This window comes from Talpa occidentalis, unplaced genomic scaffold (assembly GCF_014898055.3).
Source record: "Talpa occidentalis isolate TD23 unplaced genomic scaffold, MPIMG_talOcc4v2.1 talOcc4.5, whole genome shotgun sequence".
Lineage (NCBI taxonomy): Eukaryota > Metazoa > Chordata > Mammalia > Eulipotyphla > Talpidae > Talpa > Talpa occidentalis.
The window spans coordinates 54,072,987-54,095,672 of NW_023604861.1; the positions used below are offsets into that span (position 1 = coordinate 54,072,987).

The 22,686-nt window shown below is 35.7% G+C and overlaps 1 long non-coding RNA gene across 1 annotated transcript in view; it reads left to right on the top strand.

Annotated features, from left to right (window-relative positions):
• Positions 1-4,952: 4,952 nt before the first annotated feature.
• LOC129146972 (uncharacterized) overlaps positions 4,953-22,686 on the top strand; it is a 185,229-nt gene continuing 167,495 nt past the window's right edge. Inside the window, exons 1-2 of the long non-coding RNA XR_008554394.1 lie at positions 4,953-5,245; positions 7,607-7,767. This is a non-coding gene — a long non-coding RNA (uncharacterized LOC129146972). The remainder of the gene's footprint in view (positions 5,246-7,606; positions 7,768-22,686) is intronic.

Genomic DNA, 22,686 nt, shown 5'->3' on the forward strand with positions numbered 1-22,686 from the left:
GCAGTTTATTATTATTTTAGGTTGCTCGAATACTTTCAGTTTTTGGCTTAATTTATTAAATGCAGTCACTGATTCAGTTTCTTCAGAAACTCACTCTCCTTCCAGAAATTGCTAATAGTTATCAGTAAATACTAAAACAAAAACCAATAAAACAAAATCAAATAGATCATTCTTCCTCCCTTAATTTCTAAAGGTATTGGAAGACAAATATGGTGATGAAAATGAGTATTAACATCCTTCTCCTTTTGTTTTTTTTCTTTCCTCCTTTCTTCTTCTCCTTTACATGTTATTCCCAAAGAAAAGGTTTTACTAGGTGCCATCTTCATATACATTATCATTATAAATAGATATTCAAAAATTTTAATTCATTTCTATATTTTACCATGGTATTTACTTCAAATTTTCTTCAACCTGTACACTTGGTCCTTAATTTTGGCCCAAGTAGCAGAAAGTCATGTTAAAAAGCAATCATTAGGATTGGGGTCAGAATGAGGGGGTTGCAATTGTATGGGGAATATAAAAATAAAATTTATTATTTAAAAAAATAAATAAACATAAAAGTTAAAAAAAAAAAAGCAATCGTTAGGGCCTCCCCGGTGGCACAGCAGTTGAGCGCTGGGTTGCAAAGCTGCCTGCAGCCTCTGCAGCGCAGATTAGATCCCTGGCTGCTCCCCCGGCCACCAGAGGAGGGTCCCACATGGCGCACAGACCTCTCCTGCCGCCAGCTGCTCCCCTCAGCAGTGTACTTTGGTCCTTCTGCCTGCTCTGTTCCCAGCTCTGGTGAATTCTCTCACCCTCCCGCGCTTCTGACTGTGCCCAGTGCTTGTATAAATAAATAAATAAATAAATAAATAAATAAATAAATAAATAAATAAATAAATAAAGATAAATCTTAAAAAAAAAAAAAAAGCAATCATTATTGCATTATTCCCAAGCCCAGGGCATGGTACCTTAGGTTTTAGGAGTAAAAGGTCACACAACTAAGTGATGGAAAGGTGGAACAGAGATGACTCCCTTATTAATGTATTATTTATTTTTATAAGGATATAAGTAAACATTACTAAGATGACATGATGTTTGGGGAACTTTGCAGTCTTCTTAAAACACATTGATAGATTTAATCTGCCTTTATAATGAGGGCACTGGAATTCCACAAATTTTGGAATCTTGTTCTTCTGTGACAAGTCAAACCTCACAGAAAAATGTTATAAAATTAAAATTCAATACATAAGTCAAGACATTTATACCCTGTAAAAGCATGAAAGAAAATAAATATTCAGGGCCTCCCTGGTGGTGCAAGGGGTTAAGCACTGCACTATGAAGCAATCCACAGCCTCTGCAGCACGAGTTCAATCCCCGGCTGGCCGGGGAGCAACACACACGGCGCAGCAGACCTCTCTTGACTCGCCCGCTGCTCCTCTCAGCAGTGTATTTCAGTCAGTCTGCCTGTTCTGTTCCCCACTCTGTCTGTGGTGACTCCTCCTACCCCCACCCCCACTCCGCATCTCTGGCCTATACCCCAGCTCTTATATGCATAAATAAATAAATCTTTAAAAAAAGAAAATAAATATTCAGAGATATGTATGTTTCTTACATAGGATATATTTCCATTTTGTTGATATAATTCACCTCTACTTCCCTACTTCCACTGTCCCACACCAACATGAGAGTAGAAAGGGAAGAAAAGATGAACTATTGAGGGGAGATATGATCTGATTCATAAGCAAAATCATAGGTGCTTTAGATTAAAAAAGTTTTTAATATGGCAGAAACTTTTGTAATGGATTCTGGTTTTGTCTTTTATATAAAGTGTTAAAATAGATGCCTGGTGATAGCACTGATGATGTGGAAGGACTAACTTCTTCACTTACAGAGGCAGGCCCCCTGTCAGGAACACAAATCATGTGTGAGACCTCACTTCTAGCAGAAATCCCTCGGGACTTATTAATTCCTAAAAGGCGTGGAGACAGACCTCATTGCTTTTGTCATTTTTCCCCTTCAGAAAGAGAAAACACACCCAATATGAGGGACTGAGTCAAGATGAGAAACATGCAATAGAAATCTTACCCTGCAGCTAAATACTGTACTGGTGTGCTTGTAAGCTATGAATAAAATTTGCCTTTAGCCATTTACAGGGATAATTGTATTTCAGATGAAAGATATAGCTCAAACCTTATCTTTTTTCCAGTTAAATTATTAACATAAAAGCAGATGCCCTTGCATACTTTTCTTGAATGTCAAAAATGCACTGAACAAATCCGAGCAATCTGAGCTTGAATTATGCAATGTTCATTTTCTCTTCTTTTTACTCAGCAAGTATTAAATGTTCTTTATATTTTAATCTGTGTTGTTTCTTGGGGTTATATTAAGAGAACACGGAATGAGGGAAATTAGCTTAGAAATGGATAAGGAACATCATGCTGATTGATGAATGGAAGATATCTACTAAATGCTATAATAAAGAAAATCAAAGGGATGGGAAAAAAAACCCAGAAACCCAGAAAAGCAAGTTAGAGTGCTACAAGAGAACTCAGAACCTCTGACCATAGAAATACAATAAAATTTAGAAAAACAAATGAACTGAGAAGTCTCTATTTAAGAAATTAATAGAGATTCAGGATGTTCAATAGATGAGATTAAAAATTCTAAAGAAAGCTATGAAAATAGAATAGACCAAACAGAGGATCAAAATAGTAATATGCAAATGATAGAAATAAATGTAAACACAATGAAGAAGCAATTTAAAATTATATGACTCCATTAGGGAAAACAACATAAGGACAGTGGATCTCTCAGAAGGGGAAGAGAGAGACACTGGCTCAGAAAACTTACTCAAATAAATAATAGAGGAAAACTTCTCAAACCTGGGGGAGGAACTACATGAACAAATCCATGAAACTAAAAGAACAACTGTTTATCTAAACAACTGTTTACCCCAGTAAACATAGTCATGAAACAGCCAAAAATTGAACACCAAGAGAATATTGAGGAAGCTAGTAGAAAAGGGCAGGTAACTATAAATATTCTCCCATCAGGTTTACATCCAATTTTTCAGAAGAAACCTCGCAAACAGGACAGAAAGAAATGAAGTATTCAAAATACTCAAAGATAAAAACTGCCAAACAACAATACCGTATCCCACAAACCTCTCATTTAGATATGAGGGAGAAACAAAGGAATGCTCCTATGTAATTCGAAGACAAGAATATCCACAAAAATTGAATGAGGGAATAGATGGAACCAAAAAAATAAAAACAAAGTGATGTAGCACATTTTCATATATATTAATAATCACCGTAAATGCAAATGCACTGAACTCAAAATCACAGAATGGCTAGATGGATCAGAAAACAAAACCTAACTATCTGCTACCTCTAGGAGATACATCTGAACCCCAGAGATAAGCATAGACTCAAAGTAAATAGTTGGAAAACAATCTGAAAAGCACATGGGAACCCCTCTCTCTCCCCCTCCCAAGAGGCAGATAGAACCATACTTCCATTAGCTAAAATGACTGTCAGCTAAAAAAAAGATAATGACAGATAGGGATAGACATTATATAATAATTTTAGGTGCTGATATAAGAAGACATAGCACTCAATATATTGATATATGCACTAAATGAAGAAGCATTGAAGTATATTAAACAACTATCAATAAATCTAAAAACAGGCATTGATAATAACACACTTTCATCAATGGGCAAATCAACCAGACAGAAAACAACAAGTAAGTAATAACCTTAAAGAAAGATTTATACTAGATTTATACTAGCTGCACCCCCACCCCAAAAGCTGAGTGCACATTCTTTCCAAGTGCACACGGAACATTCTTGAGGACGGACCATATGTTGGGTAGGTCACAAAACAAATGTCAATAAATTCATAAAGACTGAAATCATATCAAGTATTTTCTCTTATCACAATATCGAACTAGAAATCAGCCATAAAAAGAAAGAAAAACTGCTAATACATGGAGATCGAATAACCCACTACTGAATGATTACTGGGTTAATGAGGAAGTCAAAGGAGAAATTATAAAATATCTGAAGGCAATTGAAAAGACAAGAAATACCAGAACCTGATGAATGCAGCAAAAATAATACTAGTGAACTTTGTTTTCTAACTACTATAGACTGTGGGGTTTTCCTTTGTTTCCAGCTTAGAACACTAGGCTCTTTTGTTATTCTAGAATTCAAATATAGATATATGTATTTCTTGGGGAGAAAACAAGTCATGATTTCAGAGGTACTCTGGTTTCTAATATATTATCTAGTCCATGTGAACTCCAAAGGCTTTACTTACTCTATTTTCTTAGTAGGATGCCTCTACCTATATAAAATCGATTTTTAACCTACTCTAAAAATCAGTGAATTCCTCCCAGGGTCAGTAAACATGGGAGGATCATCAGCTCACCTAAGAAGATCTAAAATTTTATCCTTTCTAGTCCACTTTGTTTTCATAGCTCCATAATGTATTTAAGAATATAATTATGGTAAATCATTTTTTTCAAGCTGCTGCAGTGGGAGCTGCTGCTGGTCTGCTGCTACCTACTGTATTCTAATCAGAAGTGAAAGTCCTTTGGCATAGTTTTGGATTCTGTTCCTCAAAGCCTGGTCTCAAGTCTGGTTCTTTAGCCTCAGTGTTTCTTCAAGTCATGCAAACTTTCCTTAAAGAAGAGCTCTAAGTCTGCAGTCCCCTGCAGTCCCCTAATTCAGGTAGAATGTACTTCTGTTGCTTTAAACAATGAACCTTAACTAAGGCAAAAGTGGTTAAGGATGGAAAAAGAAAGTGCTGAGAGAATCATTGGTATAAGAAAACTGTGAATGGGATGAGGACATGATAGTGTGTGTAGGCACTTTAGGTCTGGAATCTCAGGAATGTTTGTGAAGCTGTCTCTAATAGACCAGGTGCAGATATATCTCTGTGGATACTACTTTTGTGTATGCAGTAACCAGGTAAGCCAGGGTGTTTCCTAGCAGATACAATAAGAGCAGAGGACAGTGCTCTGACCTCAAATGGAATGAGTCACTCTCTCAACAGAAATCATGAACAGCAGTCACCTCCTGCTCTTTGCTAATTGAAAATTAAGCTTATCTTATATCAATAGGCCACATTAGAAAGAAGGAATTGAAGGAAAAGCACAAATCTGGAAATGAATTATTAATTTAAATTGATCATTTTCAAATAAAACCACCAGGAAATAGTTGACAAAGTTGGAAAGACAACTTGAGAGCCAAGATGAGGTAAGTAATTTAAAATACAGAAATTCATATTTCTGCACATCTGAGTATATAGACTAGATTTCAACCCCTTGATAATACATGGGGAGACATAGTCTAAGTGTTGATGCAGGAAACAAGTTTTTCCTTTGGCTGTGGTAGACAAGAACTAAAAATTCAGTTCAAAGTTATCAAAAATGTGTAATCTTGTTAAATATGAACTTAGTGACAAAACCTGTTATTTTTGGCCAAGGTGAGTTTTCATCTGGATAAGTAAACATGAAAGTATAAGTTAAGAATGTATGTTTCAAACTAAAGATATGGAATTATATTCTTAAGGAGATGGGGAGAAAAGCACAAAATTGGCTTAATATCTGAAAGTATGGCAGATAAACTGCATTGTTTTGGAGGCTGAGAGTGAGATTTTTCAAATTGTAACACAAGAAATTTTTGACAAGAGTTTAAAATATTCCTGCTTAATGAATTCACTTTTTGTTTCCCTATTCACCTTTAGACCCTGAAAAATTATAATTGGTGACATATGGTTTTGAAATAAAGTCAAATTTATGTGACAGAGGGTTTCACCCTGTTTCACTACTGAAAAAACAGGGTTTGGCCACTGTTATTTCCTTTGAAGAATGTTTTCTTTTTACCACCCTCCTTCCATTTATATATATATATATATATATATATATATATATATATATATATATATATAATAGTGCAAAATATATATATTGCTACAAAGCATTTTGGCACTTTTTTCCCCCAGAAAATTATGCTGTGTAGTGTAAGTCTGCAAGAAGAAATTCCATTATCTCAACTTTGAAGCAGAGTCCATGCATCAAACTTTCCTGTGGAAAAGCCAGATACAAACACAGAACAATTAAAAGGAAGAAATGAGAAACACAGAACTTGATCATTTGCATGGTGTTTCTTCTTCCTTGTGGGAATTTATTTAAGTAGTTGATAACTAGTTTTTGAAAAGGAAACCTTCCATGGTATATAATACATTTATCATTCATGTGTCTTGGGGCATACTTATTTGGGCAAGAAATTCTTTTGAGAGATCTGTACTTTCTAGACCAAAATAAGCAACTAAAAATGAAAATAAACCTCGAAAGGTGTTCTTTAAAAATTTTATGCTCAACCTTGCAGCCTTGGAATCCTGTGTGTGTATGTGTATCTATATGCTATACTTAAATTATTCAGTACTTTTGTATGTAAAGATACATGTTTCTAACAAACTAGCAGGACATTTTGATATCTATGAAAATAAATAGTAGTCTATAGTCTGATTTCTTTTAACTTGGACCTATCACTGGTAGTTTCTCAACATTTAATACCCAATCTAATACTGTAATGTAAATAATATTAGTTTTTTCTTAAATTATCAAGGGCTTTCTATATACTAAGATTTGTTCATATCAATTTATGTGTAATTAGTAATTTAATATTGACAGTGACTTCATGAAATAGATACTAATATTGTTTATGTTTTTTCAAATGAGGAAGATGAGGTAAGGAGAAAATTTCTCATGATCATGTCGCTAGAGTGTTTTTGAGCCTGGGTTGGAGCCAGGCCATGTGCCTTTCAATTTTATGTTACTACACTGATGTTATAAAGTAGATATAAGAAACATTGCTGGTCAGAGTCAATACAATCAGTACATTTTTATTAGGTCTTTTGCTTTAATTTTCACTTTAAATTTTCATTGGGATTGACATTTTGATTGCTATGGTTATAGACACTTTGAAACAAGGCATACAACATAGAATGGAGAAGTTTCTTCAGGGACTACTAAGCAACATTTATAAATATAGTTCTTCATTTATAAAAATGGATTGAGACTGATATTTATATGGGCATTTAGTCTATAACAAGTAGCCAAGAGAAAGGAAAGTCTCTTCAACAAATGATGCTGAGAAAACTGAACAGCCACATAGCAAAGAATGAAACTAGACCAGTCTCTTACATCATATACAAAAATTAACTCAGAAGGAATTAAAGACTTAGATGTAAGACCCCATACCATAAAATACATAAAAAGAAAACAGGCAAAAAACACACCATGATGGCGTCATAGATATCTTTGGGAACTCAGCTCAAACAGCAAGGGAAGCAAAAGCAAAAATAAGCAAGTGGTATTATAACAAACTATAAAGCTTCACACAATGAAAGAGACTATAATTAGAACTGAAAGACACCCTACTGAATCAGAGAAAATATTTGCACATCACATATTTGATAAAGGGCTAATACCCAAATTATTCATATAACTCAACAAGAACAAAACCCATGATACCCAGTCAAAAAATTATTAGAAGAGCTAAACACTAAACACCCATTTCTACAAAGAAGACATTTTCATTTTTTTCCATCAGGGAAACAAAAATCCAAATCACATTGGGATATCATCTCACGCTTGTGGGAATAGTTCCTATCAAAAAGACCAGAAACAACAAGTGTTGACAAGATGTGAAGAAAAAGGAAACCTGTACACTGTTGGTGGGACTGTTGACTGGTTCAACCCCTAATGGAAAAGGTAAAGGATATTTGTAAAACACCTTCCTCTTCTCTTCATTATTATTAAATCTATGTTGCTTTTAACTTGGAGAATCAAACTGCCACTATCTCTTTGTACACTGTACTTTCTCCCAAGAAATATAAAAATTCCCTGTGAGATTGTATTTGAGGGCAGAGTTACAGGAGCTAGATTTGGAGCAGCAACAAGGCTCCTGAAGTCAAGGTCAGTGGTCCAAGAGGCTGCATCTAGCAGTCAGGAGTGAATCCCAGTCCAGGTAGATAGCCCAGTAGGCCATTACTTCAAATGGAGAATTAAGTAAGAATTGGGAAGAAGATAGAAAAACCAGAATGGAATTGGAGAATGTCAGTTGCACTGAGGAAACCTGAATCTAAAAGAACTTTCCCAGAAGTTAACTTGTCAAGTGGTACCGCAGGTTTATTTTATCAGGTACCCACAGCCTTACCTTTGGGTGAAAAGAGGACTCCATCTGTGCTTCAGGACTCCACCTAGAGGACTGAATTTGCAGACATGGAGGAGATAAATTGTATTAATAATTACTACTCGCCCCTTTACTCATTTCATATAGAAGGTAACCACCCACTGTTAAAAGTGTTATTTAACAGGGGGCCTCCCTAGTGGCATAGGCAGTTGAGCACTGCACTGTGGGGCTGCCCGCAGCCTCTGCAGCGCGGGTTCGATCCTGGCGGGCCGGCTAAAATCCCACATGGCGCAGCAGACCTCTCCTGTCTTGCCCGCGCTCCCCTCGGCAGTGTATTTCAGTCAGTCTGCCTGTTCTGTTCCCTGCTCTATCTCTGGTGAATCCTCTCACCCTCCTGCGTATCTGGACTGCTCCCCAGTTCTTGTATAAAAATAAATGTTAAAAAAAGTGTTATTTTACAGGATAGTGCTCAGATTCATATATTCATGTACATTCATCTATGTATCTCATTACTTAGGAATAGAAGAGTTAAAAGATAGATGGTAGTAACAACTGAAAACTGAACCAAAGGAAATTTGTTTTCTACATTGTCAATTCAATTGATGCAAAAAATTTTCAAATTGTAAGTTGCTGTACTTGGCTCCTAGAATCCACAGTATCTAGTGTTTCCAGGTAAAAGGACAGATTCTTTCTCCACCACCTTACTTTCTTTTTCTCCTGCATCAGTGCTGACTGACCTTTCATATTGTATTTATCAGATTGCCTAGCATTTGGAAATTGTACTTACTGTGAAACAATAAAACGGTTTTGGATCTAAGCCATCTATGTAAGAAGAAACATGGAAGAAGGCACAAATTATATTTTTTGCCTGAAATGGGAGAAACACATATTTCTTAAAAAGCTTAGATAAATTCGTAGTCAGAATTTGATTTTTACAGTAGGAAGCTTAAGAAACAGCTCATGCATTGTATTTTGCAGTCAAGATTATTATTTCTGTGTTCTGTAGCTCTTGCCACAATAGATTTGAATTTTAGAGAGACTATGAGAATGAAAAAAATGAGAAAAAAATCTTGAATTTCTCTAATTCTGTTAGCTTTTGACTGATTAGTGGTTTTTTTTTTTGTGGATTATTTCTTATTCAGCAGAGAAGAAAACAATATATTTTTGATCAATTATGGTTACTGTAAGAACTAACATTACCACTTCAATTATAATAACTGTTCATGTGATTCATAAACTTTAAAGAAACCACTAATTCATGTATATGTTTTAAAGTTTCTAGACATGAAAATACAGGAATGCATTGCTTGTTGTATTAACTCCTCTTAAATTTTGTTCACTTTCAAAAGAATTTACTGTTTACCAGAGGGAAGTGGGGATGGAGAGGGGGATAGCATAGGCACCTGAATCCTTTCACACACCAGAGCATCAAGGTTTCAAGCTTGTGATAGTAACGCGTGTACCTGTGTTGTATTGTTGGAATCTACATTGATTCCCTCCATTAGGTCAATTTCTTAGCAAAATGTCTCATGTAATCTGTGTCAGTCTAAACTTTCAGTCTGTAGTGAACATTAGATGTAGCACAGGCTTGTCTCCATTTTGGCTGTGGGTGGGAAGAAGGCAGGTGTTTTGACTATCATACCCTCAGGTTGAAAATTCTAATGTCTTCTATGAGGAGACATAGGTGATCTCACTGGTTCAGGCTACAACTTTCTTGATTATGAGTCTCCAGCTCAAGGCAGTAATAATCATTCTGTACTCCTATTCCTTTAGTTCTCCAGTAGTGCACCCTCTGTCCTGCATGTCAGCTCTGTCTGCCCTCTCCCCCAGCGAAATGCTGGGTCTTCAAAGTCCCTGATAGGGGTGCATACCCCCAAGTCAACAATAGCAGAAGGGCTCTGAAGAGCAGCTTCACTCTCACCCATCATGGTTTGTGCTGTCTTGGTATCACTAACACAGTTAAATTACAGTTTTTTCTACCCAGTTCTGCTGGACCATTGCACCTTTCAGTGGTTCTTGACATTGCTTTGCTGCAATTTAGTTGTGAATGTGTGGAGGAGGCAAGCCCAGCATCTTCACTGTGCTGCTAGCTTGCTGAACTCCTTTTAGTACCTATTGTCTTTTTAGTACCTATTGTCTATTGTGCCTGTAAAGTCACCATTGTCTTAAATCACAAGTCTGTTTATGTATGGGTCTCAGCTTAGGTGACTATTCTATTGTTCTTTCTGTAAGTCTTAATTTTCAGAAGAGTAGTCCATCAACTTTTCCTTCTACTCTGATCTTGTCTTGCTTACCTTGGACTTTCACATTTCCACATAAATTTTATTTATTTATTTCTGTACAATAATTTCTATTTTTAATTTTTTAAAAAATTTTATATATTTTTTTACATCATTTTTCATTTTTGCACAATGTATGCATTTTCATCTTGGTTATAGGCCCCAGGCAATTCCCACCCCCCTTGTTTTGATCCTACTCTTTCCTCCACCCCTGTAGTGTGTCTCTGGTTTATAGTTGCTTGTTGATTTTGATTTTTACTTTATTATAATTAGTCTTTTTCCTGGTCCCTTATTTAGGTTTTCTAAATTGCAAAATCCTCTTATAAGTTTCCTTGGTAATGTTATTTGGATTGCATTAGATCAATTTGGAGATAACTAAAGGCATCATAAAATTAGTATTCTAATTTATAGTTAGGACTTATCTGTTTATCAAAGTCTTTAATTTCATTTACAATTGTTTTAGAATCTCATGCAAAATTTTATACATATCTTACTGAATTTATTTTTGAGAATGTGATGTTTTGGAACCTATTTAAGAGCATGTTTAAAAACCTATATTTTATGACTTGAAATTTTCTATGTCATTTCTACGTCATTTTCTGTGCCTATTTCTACAGAAATAGATTTTTGAATGTTGACTGTGAAATGTTATCCTAGCAGAAAATGAACCAGATATTGTTGGATGGATACTAGACAATGGATCTTTTCTCCTATGAATCCTAAACAATGGTGAATTTCCTGCCTCACTCAGAATTTCTATATATATTTATGCTTTTATAAATTGTCATAATAAGAAAATACAGATCCCTTGTAGTTCCTTCTGTTGCTGTAACAAATGACTATGGACTTAATGACTTGAAATATAAACTTACTACCTGGATTTGAGTCTAAAATTGGTTGGTAAGTCTGTGTTCCTTGTGGAGAGTCTAAGGAAGAATCTGGTTTTTGTTTTTTTTTTTTTTTTTTTTTTTGCCTTTTAAGGCAATGCTATGACTTTTTGTTCCACCTGTTTTACCATTAAGTATTTATTTTTTAGGTTTTTTTTTTTTTTTTGTATTTTCAGAATAGGTGCACCTATTTACCATCTGTATAAACTTGATATGTAACCATTTGCTATGATCTCTATGTTTGTGTCCCCTTAAAATTAATATGTTGAAATCTAAATGCCTGATATAGTGGGTTAGGAGATAAGGACCTTTGGAAGGTGATTATGTGATAAGGGCGGAGGCCTAATGAATGGGATTAGTGCCAAGGAGCTTAACCCCCCATGTGAAGATAAAGCAAGGAGCCTACAACCTAGAAGACTACTTCACTTCATCATGTAGACACCCTGATCTCAGATTTCCAGCCTCTAAAAATGTGAGAAACAGAATTTTGTTCTTCAAAAGCCACCCAGGAGATTTCTGATAGCAAAAAGTGGCATTTTCTTTTTATTTTTTTAAGATTTATTTTATTTATAAATAAAAAAGAGCTGGGGTGCAGGCCAGAGGTGCAGGGGGTGGTGGAGATGAGAGGATTCACCAAAGACAGAGTGGGGAGCAGACTAGGTGGACTGATGGAAGTACACTGCTGAGGGGAACAGCAGGCCAGACAGGAAAGGTTATATAGGGTAGCTCCATGGCTGGGGACTGAACTTATGCTGCAGTGGCTGCTGATAGCTTCATAGTGCTGAGACTTAACCCCTTGTGCCACCAGGGGGGCTCAGAAAGTGGCATTTTCTTATAGATTGAGATACCATTTAACTTCATTTATAAGTGGAATTATAGTAACAGTTATTTCAGAAGTTGTTATGAATATGAATGTGCAAAAGGTGTTTTGAAAAGTGCCTGGCTCTAATTTTTGTTTATTCAACATTGTTCCTGAGTCTGGAATTTGTTTACTAAGGACTTGTCTAGAATCAGTAGATATGAAATCTGTCTTATGATAAAAAGGGTGTTTGGCTTAAGATAAGTAGGGAGTTCATTGGCTCACATGACTCAAAATTCCAGAGGAGCATCTTATTCAGGAGCCGTTTGATCAAGGGCCTGAATTTCATCATCAAAACTCTCTGTCTCTCTCTTCAGTCTGCTCTCTTGCATAGTGATTTCATGTAGTGTCAGTATAGCTGTCAGCAACTTTAGACCCATAATCTCTATGCTCAACTCCTGAAAAAATTTGCATCTCTTTCATTCAGTGTTAGCATAAATTCTAGATTTACTTTACATTGGACCACTTTAAGAGATAATCCCATCCCTGACAAGAACAGATTTGATCATGAGGTTAGAAGGACTAAATCAACATAAGTCACAAGGTCCATCCTTAGACCCTGGATGGGACCCCAGAATCACAAACACCAGAAGTAGCAATGAATTGGGGTGATAACCAAGAAGGGAGGTATATTCTCGATGATTTAAAAATGTCTATTCCGGTGGTACTTAATGTTTCTCAGAGGATGTCATTTTATCCTTAGTTTGCCTTACTCAGGAGAGATAGCTTTCATGGAAGGAACTTTGCTTTTTGTTTTAAAATTCTTCTCCCTCCCTTTGTTTATCCCAAGCTCATAATTATAACATGCTGTCTATCTTTCCTTTCTTTCTGGCAACCAATTTTCCTCCATCTGTTTTTTATTGAATGATGTATGGGAAAGCCACATTTTCCTAGCTGGGAAAGCTTGACGAGCTGTTCTCTATGTCTTTGTGCATTCTGTTTAATGCATTCCTATTTTTAGATTTTTGGGGAGATTTAGGCATATGATTGGTAGCCAGCATTAGCTCTTAAAACTCTTAGATTATTTAGTTTCATTTATTCTTGAGCACTTTTTCATGACTATCTAGGATATTGTTCTGAATTATAAAACTTTAGTTGATATAGGTATGTTTTTTAATATTTTATGGTAGTAATATGAGTGTTTTTATTTTTCTCTAGCTCCCTCCACTTATATTCATTTATTTTATGTTGACATTAAGTATAAACAAATTAAATGGCCTATTTTGTTTCTGAATAAGACTAAAGCTAATGACAGACTCTAAAATTTTGAGGTATTAGTTCTACCAGGGAAAGAAAAAAAATAACCTTTAATGTTTGTAAAGTATAGCATATCAATATACTCTACAGTTACAAATGATGAAACTGAAAATTTAAATTTTAGAAAGAAGTATTGGAATCTTAAAGCTCTATCACAGTATATTCTAACTCTTGGTAAATTTTACTGGAAGATAGCAGTATATTGATAATTAGATAATCAATGCCAGTATTTTTCATCTAGTATATTTCCAAATTGTTACAGGGGCAACTATCTGTTGTTGTTTTGCTAGATTTGTGTTTTATTTTCATAATCTTACTCAGTAATTACTGCTCAGTTGGTTACATTAAGTATTTGTGAATAAACACATAAAATATCTCCATTGACCAAAATAATTTCCTTGTTTAATAAAGATATAATCTTAAAAAAAAATTCTTACCTTATTGGCTGCATTCATTCACTGCTTTGAGGTCATGTTAATAAAGTAGGTGGTTTGGTTCACTTTCCTTTTGCTAATTTATGCTTAGCATATGAATATTAATAAGTGGCATCTTCCTAGGGAAACTACTGTGTTCATAGGCAATCACACATGAGTAACAATCTCTATTTAGACCCTCTCCTATCACCCTTTGAGGTAGTCTGGCAAAAGGATAAGAGAAAAACATTTGGAAACTTCTCTCTCCCTTATCTGAACAAAGGACTTACAAGGATTAGGTGCCCTGAAGTGCTTCTGTACTATTAGATCTGACACATACTATTATAATCCTGAGTCCTCCAATTCTTATCTTGTGGCCTTAGTCAATTTTTACTGTGCTCATTTTTCTCATCTTTAAAATATGGATTGTAGGGCCTCCCCTGTGGCACAGCGGTTGAGCCCTGGGTTGCGAAGCTGTCCACAGCCTCTGCAGCGCTGGTTTGATCTGCAGCCACCAGGTGAAGGTCCCACATGGTGCTCAGACCTCTCCTGCCGCCCCCTGCTCCCCTCAGCAGTGTATTTCATCAGTCTGCCTGTTCTGTTCCCTGCTCTGTTTCTGGTGAATTCTCTCACCCTCCCGCGCTTCTGACTGTACCCAGTGCTTGTATAAATAAATAAATAAATCTTAAAAAAAAAATATGGATTGTAATGTTACAACTTCCTAGGGATATGGTTGCAGTGAGAGTTATATGGTACAGATTGCAAGTATTCTGTAAATATTGACCATTACTGTGGAAAGGAGGATGGCATGACTGAATACAGCCAGGAGTATTCTAAGGCTCTGGAGTCAAACTCGCTTGATTTTTATCCTGATTCTGCCTTTGAGCAAGGTATTTAATCTCACTGAACCATAAATCTCTCATTTGTAAAGTAGTATGATAATGGTACCAAAGTTGTAGGTTTATTGTGAAATTAAATAAGATAATACATACAAAACACTCAGAATAATGTCTGGAGTATGTAAGTACTCAACAACTGTAACCTATTATTATTAACAGCATCTGTGTTAGATTTTAAACTACACAAGAACACATAGAAGACATTTGTTTAATTCAATTTTCATAGACTCTGAAAGAGAAACTTTATGGGGAAATATTTCCAAATAATGAGGTTTTAAAATTTGCTTTAGCTGTGCTTTTATTTTTTCACCCCATCCCCCAGTATTCTGGTGCGTGGTTAAGTTTATAAATAAACACACATGTACTAAATATGAAACAGTTAAATAGCAAAGCCTTGTGTTAGATAGACTAGGCTCAGCTCCAAGAGAAAATGCATCCTAAGACATGTAAATATTTGTATCAAGAGGCAGGAAATAACCAAAAAGGAATGAGCTTTATGGAATAAAGGAGTGGAAGAGAGTGTCACAAAAATCCCTTATTATAGGCAAGAGTATATCCATCTGGGTCACTCTCTCTGCAAGGGCATAGCAGACAAGACACACACAAACTCTTAAACAGTATGTATTGGAGAGCTCAACATCTACCGTTCCTAGGTTGTGCATATTGATGCAAATGTAACTGGAAAGAGGAAAATTAAATACTACTATAAAAGTGTACACGGGTACACAGCTGATGAATTACTCATATTTTTATTTTAAAGATTTATTTATGCATACAAGAACTGAGGTAGAGGCCAGAGGTGTGGGGTGGCGGAGTTAGAGGAATCACCAGAGACAGAGTGGGAGCAGAACAGGCGAATCTACTGAAATATACTGCTGAGGGTAGCGGCAGGGGAGACAAGTCCACTGGGCCATGTAGGTTAGCTCCCTGGCTCAAAGATGCCACAGAGGCTGGCCATAGCTTGATAGCTCTGAGACTTTAACCCTTGCACCCCCAGTGAGGCCCTGAATAACTCATAGATGAGGCACTAAACCCTTTTTAAATTTAACTTGGAGCAATTGCAACAAACAATACTGTTTTGGTGATTGATATATCAGTATTGGTATCAGGAAAATGACCTATCTAAGTGGGAATTGCACAGGGAACCGTCACCACAATTCACCTTGCCAACCAAAAATTTGATAAAGGCAGGCAACTGATGGGATGACAAGGTGAGAAAAATCAGGAACAGGGCAGTGGTATGTCTCAAATTACTCATGAATTACATTAAATAATAGAATAACAAAACACAAAATCATCGTTTAAGACTTGAACAGCACTATGAAGCATCTCACATAACTAACATGCATAGCAACAACAGAGAACACATTCTTTTAAAAAATTGTATTATTCTTAATTAAAATAACATTAATATACAACACATTTTAAGGGTATAGATTAACTCCACTACGTATAAGTGTATGTTGTCACACTCACCCACCACCAAAGCACTGATAATCTTCTGTTATAGTCCACCTTCTCCCTTCACTTCCACCCATCTCCCCTCCCCTGTGGTTGCCTTAGTTCCACAGTCAGATTTCAAGGATTTATTTTGTTTTTTTTTTTTATATTCCTTCCTTTCCTTGGGTTTGATTTTTATTCTCTACATATGATGAAATCATCTGGTATTTGTCTTTCTCCTTCTGACTTATTTCATGTAGCATAATTCCCTCCGGTTCCATCTGTATTTTTTTTTAAAGATTTATTTATTTATACAAGCACTGGGTACAGTCAGAAGCGCGGGAGGGTGAGAGAATTCACCAGAGCCAGAGCGGGGAGCAGAGCAGGCAGAAGGACCGAAGTACACTGCTGAGGGGAGCAGCGGGCGGCAGGAGAGGTCTGAGCGCCATGTGGGACCCTCGTCTCGTGGTGGGGATCTAACCGGCACTGCAGAGGCTGCGGGCAGCTTCGCAACCTAGGGCTCAACTGCTGCGCCACCAGGGAGGCCCTCCATCCATATTTTTAGATGGCAAGATTTCATCTTTTTTTCATAGCTGAGAAGTATTCCATTGTGTATGTATACAATATCTTCTTATTCTTCTCATCTTTTATTGGGCAGTTAGGTTGTTTCCATATCTTGCCTCTTGTAAATGGTGCTATAAGGAAAATAAGAATGCATGTATCCTTTCAAATTAGTGATATTTCACACACACACACACACACACACACACACACACCCAGGAATGGAAATTCTATGTAATCTGGTAGATCTATCATTCATATTTTGAGAAACTTGCATACTATTTTCCATAGGGACCGAACCAGTCTACATTACCACCAATAGTGTACAAGGGCTCTTTTTTCTCCACATCCTTGCCAACACTTGTTTCTGGTCTTTTTGATTAAATGTGATGACATAGAAACCCATCATAGAATATGATGTGAATATGATGACATAGAACTTTTAGAAGACAATATCAGAGAAAATACTTGTTCCCTTGAAGTAGGCACAGATTTCTTAGCTATGAGGACAGAAACCTGAGCTATAAAAATAAAAATTGATAAATCATGTATCATTAGAATTTTAAAATGTGTATGTTTCAAAACATGCCATTGAGAAAATGGAGAAAAAGACATAGCCTGGGAGAAAATATTTGCAAATCGTGTATCTAATAAGAGACTTGCTTGCGGTATATCTAAAAAGCTCTTAGAAATCAAGAATAAGAAGACAAACAATCCAACTTAAAAAATGACCAAAAGACATACGAGTGGCTGAGTAACACATCCATATCCTTAGTTGTTTAGGAAATAGAAATTAAGACCACAATGAGCTACCACTTTGTATCCAATGGAATGACTCTAGTAAAAAAAATGATACTTAGTGTTGATGAGGATATGAAAAAACTAGAATCCTCATGTGTTGTGGGTGGGAATGTAAAATGGTATTGTCTCTTTCTAAAGTTTGGTGTTACTTAAGTGAACAAAAATTTACCCTATGACCCAGCAATTCCATTTTATCTCTATTCTCAAGAAAAATGAAATGTTATGCCCACACAGAAGACTTGTATACACACATTCATAGCAGCATTAGTCAGAAAAGAGAAAAACTGGAATCAATCCAAACAAAATGTGATTTACCTCTACAGCAAAAGCTATTACATCAATTAGAAGGAATGAAATATTGATAGATTATTCCAGATGGGTAAACCTCCCAAACATTATTCTAAGAAGGAATAGACAGATGAAAATACTGCATTGTACATAACTTCATTTATGTGAAAAAAATCAATAATTTTTTTTAAAAGAAAGAAAGCAAAATTATAATGTAGAAGGTAGATTAGTTGTTGCCTGGGGATGGGGCTGGAGCCTGTAAATGGGCTTGAAGGAATTTGGTCAAAGGAAAGATGTTCTAGAACTGGATTGAAGTATTGTTTGTACCATACCATACATTCATACATTTACAAAATTAATTTATTAAAAGATACTGAATTACTCATTTACTGTCAGTAAGTTGAATGATATATAAATTAATTCTCTTAGAAGTTATAGAAAATACTTTTGCCCATATAAAATGTGAAATATTGTTGAGTTGGGTAGCCCAAAATGATGGATCCTAGTAACATATATTTACTACTTTTAAGATTCAATTATGAAGATATAGAAAACTCTTTTTTGAGAAATATTATTAAAAAAATTGTTGAGTGTCTTTGATATTCTTTTTTTTTCCTTTATTTTATTTTATTTATTTTTTAAAATAAATTTTATTTTTATATTCCCCATACAATTGCAACCCCTTATTTTGACCCCAATCCCCCCTCCCCACCCCACACCCCCTATAGAGTGTCTCTGGTTCATAGTTTTTTGTTGATTTTGATATTTACTTTCTTATAGTTATTCATTTTCCTGGTCCCTTATTTAAGTTTTCTAGATTCCTGCTATGAGTGAGACCATCCGGTATTTTTCTTTTTCTTTCTGGCTTATTTCGCTGAGCATGATCCCTTCCAGCGCCATCCATGTTGCTGCAAATTGCATGTGTTTATCTTTTTTGAATGCTGAGTAATATTCCATGGTATATATGTACCACATCTTCTTGATCCAGTCATCTATTTTTGGGCATTTGGGTTGTTTCCAAAGCTTAGCTATTGTAAATAGTGCTGCTATAAACATAGAGGTGCAGGTGCTCTTTGGAATTGATGTTTCTGTGTCCTTTGGGTAACTACCTAGGAGTGGAATTGCTGGATCATATGGAAGCTCTATGTTTAGTAGGTCCAGAAATCTCCACACAGCTCTCCATAGCGGTTGGACCAGTTTGCACTCCCACCAACAGTGCAGAGAAGTTCCTTTTTCTCCACATCCTCGCCAACATTTGTTGTTGCTAGTTTTTTTAATATGTGCCATTCTCATTGGTGTAAGATGGTATCTCATGGTAGTTTTGATTTGCATTTCCCTGATTACAAGTGATGTTGAGCATTTTTTCATATGCCTGTTGGCCATTTGCATTTCCTCTTCAGAGAAGTTTCTTTTTAGCTCTTCTGCCCATTTTTTTATTGTTTTTTTATTTATTATTTATTCATTTATTTTTATTAATACCTTTTATTTTTATATTCCCCATACAATTGCAACCCCCTTATTTTGACCCCAATCCCTCCCCTCCCGCCCGCTACCCCCCGTAGAGTGTCTCTGGTTCATAGTTTTTTGTTGATTTTGATTTTTACTTTCTTATAGTTATTCATTTTCCTGTCCCTTATTTAAGTTTTCTAGGTTCTTGCTATGAGTGAGACCATCTGGTATTTTTCTTTTTCTTTCTGGCTTATTTTGCTGAGCATGATCCCTTCCAGCGCCATCCATGTTGCTGCAAAATGCATGTGTTTATCTTTTTTGAATGCTGAGTAATATTCCATGGTATATATGTACCACATCTTCTTGATCCAGTCATCTATTTTTGGGCATTTGGGTTGTTTCCAAAGCTTAGCTATTGTAAATAGTGCTGCTATAAACATAGGGGTGCAGGTGCTCTTTGGAATTGATGTTTCTGTGTCCTTTGGGTAACTACCTAGGAGTGGAATTGCTGGATCATATGGAAGCTCTATGTTTAGTGGTCCAGAAATCTCCACACAGCTCTCCATAGCGGTTGGACCAGTTTGCACTCCCACCAACAGTGCAGAAGTGTTCCTTTTTCTCCACATCCTCGCCAACATTTGTTGTTGCTAGTTTTTTTAATATGTGCCATTCTCACTGGTGTAAGATGGTATCTCATGGTAGTTTTGATTTGCATTTCCCTGATTACAAGTGATGTTGAACATTTTTTCATATGCCTGTTGGCCATTTGCATTTCCTCTTCAGAGAAGTTTCTTTTTAGCTCTTCTGCCCATTTTTTGACAGGATTATTTTCTTTGTTGTTGAGTCTCATCAGCTCTATGTAGATTTTTGTGATCAGTCCTTTATCATTAGTGTTGTGTGCAAAAATGTTCTCCCAGTCGGAGGGTTTTCTCTTTGTTTTTGTTATTGTCTCTTTTGCTGTGCAGAAGCTCTTTAATTTGATGTAGTCCCAGCTGTTTATCTTTGCCTCTACTATCACTGCTTTGGATGATGTGTCTGTAAAGATGTCTTTGATGTGCATATCACATAGAGTTTCTCCTATATTCCTTCTATGTATTTTATGGTTTCAGGTCTTATGTCTAGTTATTTAATCCATTTTGAGTTGATTTTTGTGTATGGTGTGAGGTAGTAGTCAAGCTTCATTGTTTTGCATGTAGTGACCCTGTTTTCCCAGCACCATTTATTGAACAACCTTTCTTTGCCTCAATGCAAAGTTGTTGCTCCTTTGTCAAAGATTAGTTGACCATAAATCTGTGGGTTTATTTCTGGATTTTATATTCTATTCCATTGGTCTGTATGTCTGTTCTTGTTCCAATACCATGCAGTTTTGATGATTATGGTTTGTAGTATAGTTTGAAGTCTGGGAGTGTGATGCCTCCATTCCCTTCTTTTTTTTTTCAGGAGAGCTTTGGCTATTCGGGGGTTTTGGCGATTCCATATGAATCTCATCAATAATTGTTCTATTTCTTTGAAGAATGACATTGAAATTTTGATTGGAATAGCATTGTATCTGTATATTGCTTTTGGTAGGATGGCCATTTTAATAATGTTTATTTTTCCAATCCATGAGCAGGGGATGTCTTTCCATTTCTTTGTATCTTCTTCTATTTCTTTTAACAGTGCTTTATAGTTTTCTTTGTATAGTTTCTTTACCCTTTACCTCTTTTGTTAGATTTATTCCCAAGTATGTGATTTTTTTAGTTTTGATAATGAAAGGGATGGTTTTTTTTGATTTCTTCTTCTTCAGATTTATTGTTTGTGTATAGGAAGGCTACTGACTTTTGTGTGTTGATTTTGTATCCTGCCACTTTACTGAACTGATTGATGAGTTGAATTACTTTTCTGTGGACTTTTTGGGGTTCTCTATGTATATTATCATATCATCTGCAAATAGTGATAGTTTGACTTATTCTTTTCCTATTTGGATTCTTTGTATGTCTTTCTCTTGTCTTATTGCTCTGGCTAGGACTTCCAGTATTATATTGAAAAGCAGTGGTGAGAGTGGACATCCTTGTCTTGTTCCAGATCTTAATGGAAATGCTTTCAGCTTTTCACCATTGAGAATGATACTGGCTGTTGGCTTGTCATATATGGCCTTTATGATGTTGAGGTATGTTCCTTGTATCCCAAGAATTTCAAGGGCTTTTATCATGAATAGGTGTTGCACTTTGTCGAAAGCTTTCTCAGCATCTATTGATATTATCATATGGTTTTTATATTTCTTTTTGTTGATGTGTGGATAACGTTGATTGATTTTCAGATGTTGAACCATCCTTGTGTCCCTGGCATAAATCCTACTTGGTCGTGGTGAATTATCTTATGGATACATTGTTGGATTCTGATAGCTAAAATTTTATTGAGGATTTTTGCATCAGTGTTCATTAGGGAGATTGGCCTGTAGTTTTCCTTTTTTGTGTTGTCCTTGTTCGGTTTTGGTATTAGTGTAATGTTGGCTTCATAGAACGTGTTTAGTATTGTCCCTTCCTTCTCAATTTTTTGGAAGAGTTTGTGAAGGATAGGCACTAATTCATCTCTGAATGTTTGGTAGAATTCATTGTAAATCCATCAGGTCCTGGGCTTTTGTTTTTGGGGAGGTTTTTGATTACTATTTCAATTTTGCTGCTTGTAATTGGTCTGTTTAGGTGTTCTATTTCTTCTTTATCTAGCTTTGGGTGATTGTAGAGTTGTAGGAATTTGTCCATCTCCTCTAGATTGTTGAACTTGTTTCCATATAACTGTTCATAGTAGTTACTGATTATTCTTTTGATTTCTTCTGTGTATGTTATGATTTCTCCTCTTTCATTTATGATCCTGTTTATTTGTGCTTTCTCCCTTTTTTCCTTTGTGAGCCTGGCTAGGGGTTTGTTTATTTTATTGATTTTTTCAAAGAACCATCTCTAGGTTTCATTGATCTTTTGGATTGTTTTTTTAGTTTCAATTTCATTTATTTCTGCTTTGGTTTTTATTATTTCTTTTCTTCTATTGGTTTTGGGTTTTTTTTTGTTGTTCTTTTTCTAGATCTTTGAGCTGCGAGATTAGGTTGTTTCTTTGAGTTCTTTCTTTTTCTTGCTGTGAGCCTCTATTGCTATATATTTTCCTCTTATTACTGCTTTTGCTGCATCCCATACATTTAGGAAATTGGTGTCCTCCTTGTCACTCAATTCAAAGAATTTTTTAATTTCTTCTTTGATCTCCTCATTAGTCCAGTGGTCTTCCAGTAGTGTGGTTTTCAATCTCCATGAGGTAGGAGAGTTCCTTGCCTTCTTTTTATGGTTTATTTCTAGTTTGATGCCTTCATGGTCAGAAAAGATGGTTGGTATGATTTC